Below are 11,414 nucleotides of genomic sequence, written 5' to 3'. Positions count from 1 at the left end.
TGATGATGAGTTATTTGGAAAATTACCAAATTCATTTTAAGGATATACTCTGGAAATGGAAGTGAACATAGTACCTTCCAAAGTCAGAACTCTCTACTCATATAGAATTGCTGAATAAGCGTAAGCCTATTTTGAAGCATATTCAGATTCGGGTAGTCCAGCACATATGCTGAAGAGAGATAATGATAAGTTGGACAGGAATTCACTTGTTTGTGGGTTATTATAGAGAAATGAAAGTAGGATTATAGTCTTAAAAATCAGAAGGTAATTGTTAACATCAATGACCGATTTTTAGAAAAGAACTATGTAATAAATCACGTGCCCTTAAATAAATTTGTTCTTAAGGAAATAATAAAGGACATATCTAACCTAGTACCAACTGTACAAGATGAAATATCACAAGAAACTGTAATACGTATCACAAACTTAGTTAAGTACTTAGCTTTTAAAAAAAATTTAATAAAAACTTAGTTAAGTACTTAGCTTAAAAAGATTTTGATAAAACTTAATTAAAAAAAACTTAGCTAAATTTAAGTTTTGAGAAGACTTCCTTGTAATAAAACTTAGCTAAGAAAATAATTTCTTTGAAAAATAATTAGCTAAGTTAATAACACTATATTAAATATTTTACGTTTTGAAAAGATTTTTAAAACACTTAGTTAAATACATAAAAACTAAGTTAAAAGACTTTTTCAAAAACTTAATTTTCCAGCTAGAAATATTTGAACTTCCATTTTCAAATAAAGTTTTAAAGTTGTTTTTCAAAATTAGTTAAGCCAAAAAAAAAATTAAACTTCCTTTTTTAAAAATAATTTGATTTGAAATCTTAAAAAAAAAAAACTATTACTTTGAGAAAACATATAAGAAAAATTAATGTCACTCACCCTTTAAGAAAAATAATTAAGAAATCTTGAACTTCCTTTGAAACATCCCAAGTTTTTTTGTTTCATCAACTACTATTTGAATGGACATACTGTAGTACTATCATAGAAACTACCATAACCAATAGACAAGACTGTATCAAAAAATGTTTTCCAATAAGAACAATAACTCCTCAACATTCCCCACCCGAATGATAAAGAAATAAAAATCTCCCGTGGTAAATCCAATACGCTCTGCAATCCCGGACACTGGACAGTACCATGCGTCCATCCCGCCTCCTCGTCTACTCCGTCTGAGGGTCTTCCATATCTCGAGAACCTTCCTCACCTGTAATATAGACATCATGAGTCTACGGCCCAGCAAGTATAATCCAATATGTATAACAAGACTTCCATAAAGTAGAAGGAATAGCAACTAGAAGTCAAATAGAGAAGCAAAATGTATCCTAATTTCGATATAAGCAGAAGATAAAACATGTACAAGTAATACTACATGACTAATAGAGTGAATATGTCACATATCCGATAACAACAATTAGAGTCAGTCAACAGTCCCATGAACCTAGAGGTACCTCCTAAAGAACATGCAGTCAGTTATATAGCCGAAGCTAATAATAAATTATCAATCAAGTTTGGATGAGCCCTCCCCGGAGCTCATCCTGGGTCACCCACCCCGTACTGTCACCACATATGTTCATATTCATCCCAACTAGCCATATAAGAAATACATACTTTATTTATAACATGCTACACAATACAGTATATAGATAAAGTTATAAATTTAGAGATGCATAGTGGATTTACTAACAACAACAAACTAACTGTTCTTCAATCTATAGGTAAATAACTAGCATTCCAATTAATCATCATTCTTCAGTTCTGTCCTGTAACTAGTCCATGACTATATTCTGTACACAATTCAATAAAACAGTCCATGACTATATTTCGTACACAATTCAATAAACCAATCCATATCTATCTTCTGTACACAATTCAATAGCAGACCATATATTTTGTAAATGTTCCTATTTTGGATGTGTACAATTAATGCATGCTTTTACTTAAGAACCAAGCTAAAGAACCTAAATCAGGATCATGCATAACATCATACTGGCAATTCACAAAACTTGCCCTAACTTGAAATCATGTAACCATAGATTCAGAGAAAACTGATTACAGCAGAATGGAAGAACCGAGTGCTAAAAAAACATTCACTTATATCCGCTTTCAAAATGTATATGGAGCAAAGAGAAACATTGACAATCATACCAAATTAAATCAATGAAATATGAGTGAGTCCTTCATAGGCAGAAATGTATTTAAGCAACACATTGACCATCAAACCCGAATACTCACAAAATCCACCGTTAAGCAAGGAAGCAGAACAACCACAGCATCACAACAAAAATGTAATCCAGACAACAAAACAAATCCGTAACCTATATTTGAGCAATACCAAAACAACAAACGATCTCGAAGATTTCTCCCAAAGCCTTAAATCCTCAACAGAACTCCGAAAAGTCTTCAGAGTAAAGCTAAATCCTTCTAGAATCAAATCACAAATTGATTTCCATTCGGCATCCCATATAGACATTTAGTCGAACAAGATTACCGCGGAAAACTCAATTCACATTTCAATCCGACAATCGCATTCCAATCCGGCATTATAACAAACAGAGATCATCCAGCAACTCAAATCATCAACACCTCTATGGAAAACTGAGTCCAAACCATTCACAGTCAAGTGAAAATCATGAGATTCACAAGAAGAACAGTCCACCGGAAATTAGTCTCCATCAATGACAGAATGCAATGACCCAAAGTCCAGAAACCATGCGAATCAAGAAAATACTTAAACAAAACTTCGATCATAACGAACTCTACGGGATAGATCCCATTTGCAAACCATTTCGATGAACCTTTCGCACCTTCTAAGTTACGCTCCCTTACCTCATGGATTTCATGAAAACACAGGGATGTGAACTTGCCTTTCCCATCTCGCGTCGCCGCCGGAATCCCTAGCCTATGAGATCACACCAACAAGGAGCATGCGAAGGTCCCTGTGCCCGGTTGCCATGTCCCCCGTAGCTCGCCGGCGTGGGGACGTTGATCGGCCGAAACCTAGAACTCGGTGGAGAGTTTCTGTAACACCCATAGGATCTCTAATAATTCATGTAGATTTATGCATGATTAATATAGATTTATGCATGATTAAAATGGGCCTTAATAATTCAAATAGATTTATACATGATATAGTATGGGCCTTATGTGGATTTTCAAAAATATAAAAGAAAAAGAACCAAAAAGAGGCATGACCAAGGATTGAACCTTGGACCTCTTGGTAAGTGGTTCCATGTCATAACCAGTAGCCCCAGCAGGGGTGTGCTGATATGAAAAGAGGGAAATTATGGTTAAAGGTAAAGAAAGTGAAGGCTCACTTCACTAAAGAGGAGAAATTCAAGCTTCCTTCTCTTCTTACAATGAAAAGAGAGTTTTTACTTTCTCCCTTCATTTAGGATGAGTAAAAGAAGAGGGAAGGAAAAGATCATTTTTCCTTCTTCCTCTTAATTGGAATAAAAGGAGAAAAAGAATGAAAATCTTCATTTTTGCTCTCTCTTTCTCCTTCCTCCTTCTCTCCACCGAAACCACTCTCTTCTTCCTCACCATTGCCGAACCAAGCAAGAAAGTTTGCTCTCTAGGAAAAGCTTCACAACCAAGGATTTCTTCTCTTAGAGGATTAAGCAAGAGAAGTAAGTATCCTCTCACCTGTAGTACAATAGTTATCGTACGCTTTACGTTTTGTTTGAAAAAAAAGGACTTAGGGATCTCCTTGCAAGTTTCGGTCAAGATAAGAAGTTGTGGTCACTTATGGTTGTCAAGTTACAAATTATGCTTCATGTTGTAACAAAAAAATCTAGAACCCTACCTTAGGTTTCGGCCAAGAGAAAATATAAGGTGTAGAGTAAGATTTTGAAATCTAAACATGCTTATTTATGCTCCTTCATGATACATGATCTATTATATGTTGTTAGATAAGTTTTCATGCTACATGATGTATAAACAAAACCTAGAACCTTTCTTTAGGTTTCAGCCAAAGATTAACACAAGGTCTAGGGCAAGATTTTGAGACCTAACTATACTTGTTTTATGCTTCCTCATGGCGTATGCTTTCTTATGCTATGTTAGGTTAAATATCTATGGCTTATGTTGCATGAAAACCTAGAAATACCACCTTGAAATTTCGGCCAAGATGGAATATAAGGTTTAGATCAAAATGTTGAAACCTAAACATGATTGTTTATGCTCCTTCATGACACATGATTTATTACATGTTGTTAGTTGAGTGTTCATGCTACATGTTGTATAAATAAAATCTAGGACACTACCTTAGGTTTCGGCCAAGAGAAAATATAAGGTGTAAGTAAGATTTTGAAATCTAAACATGCTTATTTATGCTCCTTCATGATATATGATCTATTATATGTTGTTAGATAAGTTTTCATGCTACATGATGTATAAACAAAATCTAGAACCTTTCTTTAGGTTTCGACCAAAGATGAACACAAGGTCTAGGGCAAGATTTTGAGACCTAACTATACTTGTTTTATGCTTCCTCATGATGTATGCTTTCTTATGCTATGTTAGGTTAAATATCCATGGCTTATGTTGCATGAAAACCTAGAAATACCACCTTGAAGTTTCGGCCAAGGTTGAATTAAAGGCTTAGAGAAAGTTCTTGACCTAACTATACTTGTTTTGTACTTCCTCATGATGTATGCTTTCTTATGTTATGTTAGGTTAAATATCCATGGCTTATGTTGCATGAAAAACCTAGAAATACCACCTTGAAGTTTCGGCTAAGTTAAGAGACAAGGTCTAGGGCAAAGTTTTGAAATGAAAAAGTGCTTGTTTATGCTCCTTCATGATACATGATCTCTTATATGTTGTTAGTTAAGAGTTTTATGCTCCATGTGGTATTAAAGGTTGAGAAACCCTATATTGATGTTTCGGCCAAGTTGGGATACAAGGTCTAGGGCAAGGTTTTGAAATCTAGTCATGCTTGTATATGCTTCCTTATGATGTATGATCTTTAATATATGGTTAGTTTAAGTTTCATGCTTCATGTTGTGTTTAAAAGTTTGAATACCTCACATTTTGGTTTCGGCCAAGGTTGAAATTGAGACTTAGAGCAAAGTTTTGAAACCTAACCATGCTTATTTATGCTTCCTTATGATATATGATTTCTTACATATTGTTAGTTTCATGCTACATGTTGTATAAAAAAAATAGGAACCTCACCTTAAGGTTCGGCCAAGGATGATTTAGGGTTTGTAGGAAGATCAAAATCCCAACCATGCATGATAATGACTCTTTATGATATGCTTTAGGTTATATGCACTTATGACATCATGTTATGATTCCTTATGATATGTTTTATGTATGTGCACTTATGACATCATGTTATGATTCCTTATGATATGCTTTATGTTATGTGCACCTCATGCTATTATGATATGTTATGAAAGGCTTATGTAAAATGAAAAGCCTAAGAGATGCTTCCCTTGAGATGGGATCAAGAGCACTCTTCATGACATGACAAGAGATGCTTCTCTTAAGTTGGGATCAAGAGCTCTCTTCATGATATGACAAGAACATGAAATGTTATGATAAGACAAGAACATGATATGTTATGATATGACATGATATGACATGCTATTTTACTTTGTATGGCTTGTACCAAGGGTGGGCTCCATAAGCGCCCCTAGGTCGATGGTCTATGAAACGGGCCTAGTTCCTAGTAGGTTCAAGATTAGCTACCTTGGATCTATTTAGGATGCGCGCATTCATGTATGTATGTGGTACAAGTCGGGCCCTCATGTTGAGATTATGTTTAAGTATGTATATGATATATGTTTTCAAAAGGACATCTTGCATATACTCATCTCATGTCACATGTTTTCAAAAGAACATCTTGCATCTACAAGTTCATGTTATATGTTTTCTTTTATGCTTACTTAAGATGCTCTTGAAAATATGCCAATGATGCTTATATGATCATGTTATTACTTTATGTTTATGCTCTCACATGCTATGATATGATCTTATGTTCTCACATGATATGATATAATTTGACGTTTATGATTTCACATAATATGATATGACTTTATGTTTATGTTCTCACATATGATATGATTTGATGTTTATGATTTCACATGATATGATATGACTTTATGTTTATGTTCTCACATAATATGATATGACTTTATATTATGCTCTCACATGTTATATTATGATTTGCCAAATGAACATGTTATCACTCTATGTTTATACATGATTCATGGTTTTTGTGAGTAGGAAAGGAACTTACTAAGCCTATGGGCTTATAATCTTTTTATGTTTCCTTGTACTGCAGAAAAAGGAAAGGAATGGTTAGATTAAGAGGAGCAGCAGGAAGGGCAAGTGTGTGTGTGTGGCAGTGGCATGGTGGAAGAAAAAAAAAAACTTCTTTATGTTTATATGTTTTAAGTTTGCATATGAACCATGTGTTGTCATTATGCTTTGATGGTACTTACACTAGTATGGATAGTATGCACTTATGTTCTCCTTATTTCATGTTAGTATGCTTATGATATCATGAATCATGTTTCAAGTAGTTGATACTAAGTAAGTTATATGCATGAACATTAGCATGTCTACATGTTCAATATGATAAGCATGATGTTTAGTGTAGTTAGTGTAGAAAAAAAATTTTATAACTGTTTCCGCTGCCATGATTTTATATGTATGCACGTATGTAAGTAAGTAACCCCGTCCCTCCTTGAGCAGTGGGAGGGCGGGCGTTATAGTTTCGTCGCAGATCGCCGTGCGAAGCAGGTGGAGTCGGCGAATTCGAGAGAGAGTGTGTGAGAATTGGGCAAGTCTAGGTATATAAACCTAGGTAAATTAAATCCTAGTCTTAGGTAATTAAGCTCAATCAACTCCTAACTTAATTGGGTATTTCTAAACAGGCTTTCTCCTATCCAATTCTAGCCCTTAAAACCTAAAATAATTCCCTACAAATTTATAAAAAATTTTAATAAACTCCATAAATTCATATCAACATAATTCCTGATAAATCATCCATGAAAACATATTTATTTTTCCTAAAAATAATCTAATTAGGTTAGATTTTAATTATTTACACCTTTATCCATATTTTCGGTATCTAATAACCTTATGTATTTATTTTATACTCATCCAAGTCGTACAAAATTTATAATTTACATCACCAAGTACCCCCTTTTTTTTATAACTTTTATGCATATTTAGGTCATGCAATTTATTTAAGTTCGAGTATACTATATCCTATTTGATTAACATAATTAAAACTGACCACTTAAGTTCAACTCCATTCTAATTATACCCAACTAATTAAATAATTACTTTTAATTAAAAACAATTAGTTTTCGAGCATTACAATTCCTCCCCCTTAAATAAAATTTCGTCCCCGAAATTGAATCTTACTCAACACTAACATAATAACATAAACTCTAGACAAGGAAGAATAAAACAAATATCTCTAAGCATCACATTCCTCACTAAAATGACTTGAATTCTGAACACGGAGAGGTGAAATCTCTAACTTTTGCATTCAACATTAATTCCGAATAAAAGAAAACATGAGATTTCCAAATGTAGCATTCAACAGATGATATCATCAATACTAGACAGGGAAGAATAGAGTTTCTGAACTTACATCCAACATATACCACTAATTATTTTATTATTATTTTTATTATTATTATTATTATCATTATTATATATATATATATATATATATATATATATATATATATATATATTAGCCGATTAAGAACCAAAACCTAAGCACAACTACTCTTTACTAGTTAAAAAAAATAGCACTCATCTAATCCTTGCTGAAATTCCAGCATCTTCAACTAATCTTGATGGTTTCGTTATACACAACTTGTTCTCATTCATTCCTAAACCTCTTTATTCAATGCTTACACAAAGTATAGTATTACTAAACAGAGGAACTAAATTTCAAAGCCCACACCCTTATCACAGTGCTTAACACACTGCCTAATACTGAATAAGGAAAATGGATCCATGTTAAACACAAAGTACCATATTGAAATTCCAGCACTATCAATAAACCAGAAATTTTAGCACATGCAAATTGTTCTTACACATTCAACATACATAATCTGTGCATAGTATTACTGCTTTTATAAATCCGTTACAAGTTTTCAACAAATATAAATACAAGTATCTTTCTTATTAATGTTCTACTTACACAAATCTATCATAAATCTTCAGCAAATACAAGAAAAGTAACATGCTCTGATTAGTCGATCTGTTCCTCTAAACTCAGTATTGCTATCTACATGAATTAACCAGGATTTGAAGCACAACTCAATCATCCTATTATATTCTAATTACTCTTTTACTTAAACCAAAACATGAATTAACCATAACATATCTGTGATTACAGATACATATCTGTGGTACAGTTGAACCATATCCTTATACATAAACCGAAGCATGAATTAACCATAACATATCAATAATTACTCATACATATCTTTTCTACTGTTGAACCATATTCTTGTACATAAACCGAAGCATAAATTAACCATAACATATCAGTAATTACTCATACATATCATTTGTACAAATGAACCATATTCTTATACATCAACCACATTAATCTAAGCTTAAACAAAACATCATAATGCTGGTCCAAAAGAACATCTCTAACTTATGCATTCAGCGCCTATCTCTAATCACGAGCACAACAAATTTAAAACACAACCTATATCAATCCCCAACTGAAATTCCATAACACTACCAATAGACTAGCGAAATTTCCTAACACTACACAAGTTGTTTACACTCTACAAACATACAAAATCTGTACATAGTGTTACTGCTTTTATAAATCTGTTACATTTTTTTTTCCACCATTCAATCCTATCACTTTTAGCCTTATATACATTGAGGTATAGTAACAAGATTTTCATCATAGCATTTAGAACAATTACAATTTAGCACAGCTCAAGCATGACAATCTGTACAGGAAGTTATAAAGAGGCATAATTTAATTTTCATCAAACCCTTAAGCACCAAATGATTGAAACGTTACCTTAAACATGGTATCAACTATTTCCCACTGCTAGGTATATGCAGAGTTAACCTCTAACCAAATAGGTGTCTAAGCATGGTGATTCGGTTACCAGGTGTACAGAGACCCATTAAGCTTTACTATGACCAAAGCATCCTCACATAAAACAAAACTTGTCCAGCCACTTTTAAAATCAGCAAACAAGCATGGGTAGTAATAATTTAAATCCAGTAGCTGTGCAGGTAAGTATAAAGCGAATGCATAAACCATATGAATTTAAAACTAAACTTGTATAGAGTCATTTAGAGCTCGAGGTGAAATATGTAAAGGATCATTCAAGAACTTAAGCTATGCATACCCAGAACAAAGAATTCATAATGACATGGTCGCAACCTCTAACTATAAACTTAAAGATAACACCAGCACCCAATACTCCAATCTAGCAAGAAAACATAGCTAAGGTGAAATAACACATAAATTTTGATCTTATAATGTTTAGAAATGCCGCAGATTCACAAGTCATTTTGCAACCAATCACACCCCGACATTAAAGAACTACCACCTTGAAGGATTCAACAACCATAAGAATTAGAGTCAAATCTTAAACTTGTGGACTCCCATGAAGTACAAATCAGAATAGCCATGACGAACTCGACAAACACAAACCACAATGGTATGCACCCAAATTGCACAAACTACTTCTATCATTGAATCGAAACAATTAAGCGACAACCAAAACGTGGTTAAATCTGCAGCTTCCACATAATCGAATGAAATCTGTCATCAAAACTGAAAGAGTTGAACAACTGAAACAGGGCTAACAAGAGAGGTAGGAATCCCATTGTTTACCGATCTAACCTCATTTTCCTCAAAAAAAAAACTGTCCAAGAACACACCGGAAAATCCCCAAATCACTAGATCCACATACCATAGTTGAATCTAAGGGAAATCAGGCAACTCTGACTAAACCCTAAAGGAAATCCATTGCTCGCAGCTGCAGAAATCACAAGAAAACGCATCAAATCACTTACTTTCGTTTAAATCCGAGGCAATTGAACCAATTAACCAAGCTCAAGAAGGAAGGTGATCACCGTTGACCACAAAAACAAAAAACTCACAAGAATGCATCGCAAAGCCTAAATCCGGGAAAAACACACTGAGAAAAACAAGAACACACTCAGCGTTCTCAAATCCAACAATCATCCACCTAAGAGCCCTACCTGTGCCTACAAAAGGAAAGATTACTTGCCCAACTCAGTATATCCTAAAAACTAGTTTGTATATAATTTTAAACTAGTTTGTGTATATCTTTAATTTTAATACACTGGTCCTCTTACTATAATTGCATCCAGATAACTTTAATCTACTCTATTATCTCAAGTATATACATAAACATGGCTACATTTATGACTATAAATTTAATTCTTACAGACTTGAAGGCAGAAGTAGCCGAGTACCTGACGAGATGGCTGGCGCATGCTGTCCCTTAGGAGTGTGGCTCTGATACCAACTGAAACATCCCAAGTTTTTTTTTTCATCAACTACTATTTGAATGGGCATACTGTAGTACCATCATAGAAACTATCATAACCAATAGACAAGACTGTATCAACAAATATTTTCCAATAAGAACAATAACTCCTCAACATTCCCCACCCGAATGATAAAGAAACAAAAATCTCTCGCGGTAAATCCAGTACGCTCTGCACTCCCGGACACCGGAGAGTACCATGCGTCCATCCCGCCTCCTCGTCTACTTCGTCTGAGGGCCTTCCATATCTCGAGAACCTTCCTCACCTGTAATGTAGACATCATGAGTCTACGGCCCAGCAAGTGCAATCCATTATGAATAAAATGACATCCATGAAATAGTAGAGATAGCAACTAGAAGTCAAATAGAGAAACAGAATGTATTAATTACTAAATAAAAAGAAAATATTAATAAACGTGTACAAGTGATACCTCATAGCTAATAGAGTGAATATGTCACATATCCGGTAACAACAATTAGAGCTAGTCAATAGTTAGCCAGTCAACAATTAGCCAGTCAACAGTCCCATGAACCTAGAGGTACCTCCTAGACAACATGCAGTCAGTCATATAGCCGAAGCTAACAATAAATTATCAGTCAAGTTTGGATGGGCCCTCCCCGGAGCTCATCCCGGATCACCCACCCCATACTGTCACTACATATGCTCATATTCATCCCAACTAGCCATATAAGAAATACATACTTTATTTATAACATGCTGCACAATACAGTATATAGATAGAGCTATAAATTTAGAGATGCATAGTGGATTTACAAACAACAACAAACTAACTGTTCTTCAATCTATAGGTAAATAACTAGCATTCCAATTAATCATCATTCTTCAGTTCTGTCCTGTAACTAGTCCATGACTATA

At 34.0% G+C, this 11,414-nt stretch overlaps 1 long non-coding RNA gene across 1 annotated transcript; it reads right to left on the bottom strand.

Moving 5' to 3' along the window:
• Positions 1–910: 910 nt before the first annotated feature.
• Positions 911–10,800, bottom strand: LOC121969980. Its single transcript, XR_006108770.1, has 2 exons — positions 10,464–10,800; positions 911–1,209 (listed from the first exon to the last, which is right to left on the bottom strand). It is a non-coding gene; the product is annotated as an uncharacterized LOC121969980 (long non-coding RNA).
• Positions 10,801–11,414: the final 614 nt, after the last annotated feature.

The sequence above is a fragment of the Zingiber officinale genome, chromosome 4A (assembly GCF_018446385.1).
Source record: "Zingiber officinale cultivar Zhangliang chromosome 4A, Zo_v1.1, whole genome shotgun sequence".
NCBI classification, from domain to species: Eukaryota; Viridiplantae; Streptophyta; class Magnoliopsida; order Zingiberales; family Zingiberaceae; genus Zingiber; species Zingiber officinale.
The sequence above is the reverse complement of the archived record's forward strand: the minus strand, read 5'-3'. Positions and strand labels throughout refer to the sequence as shown.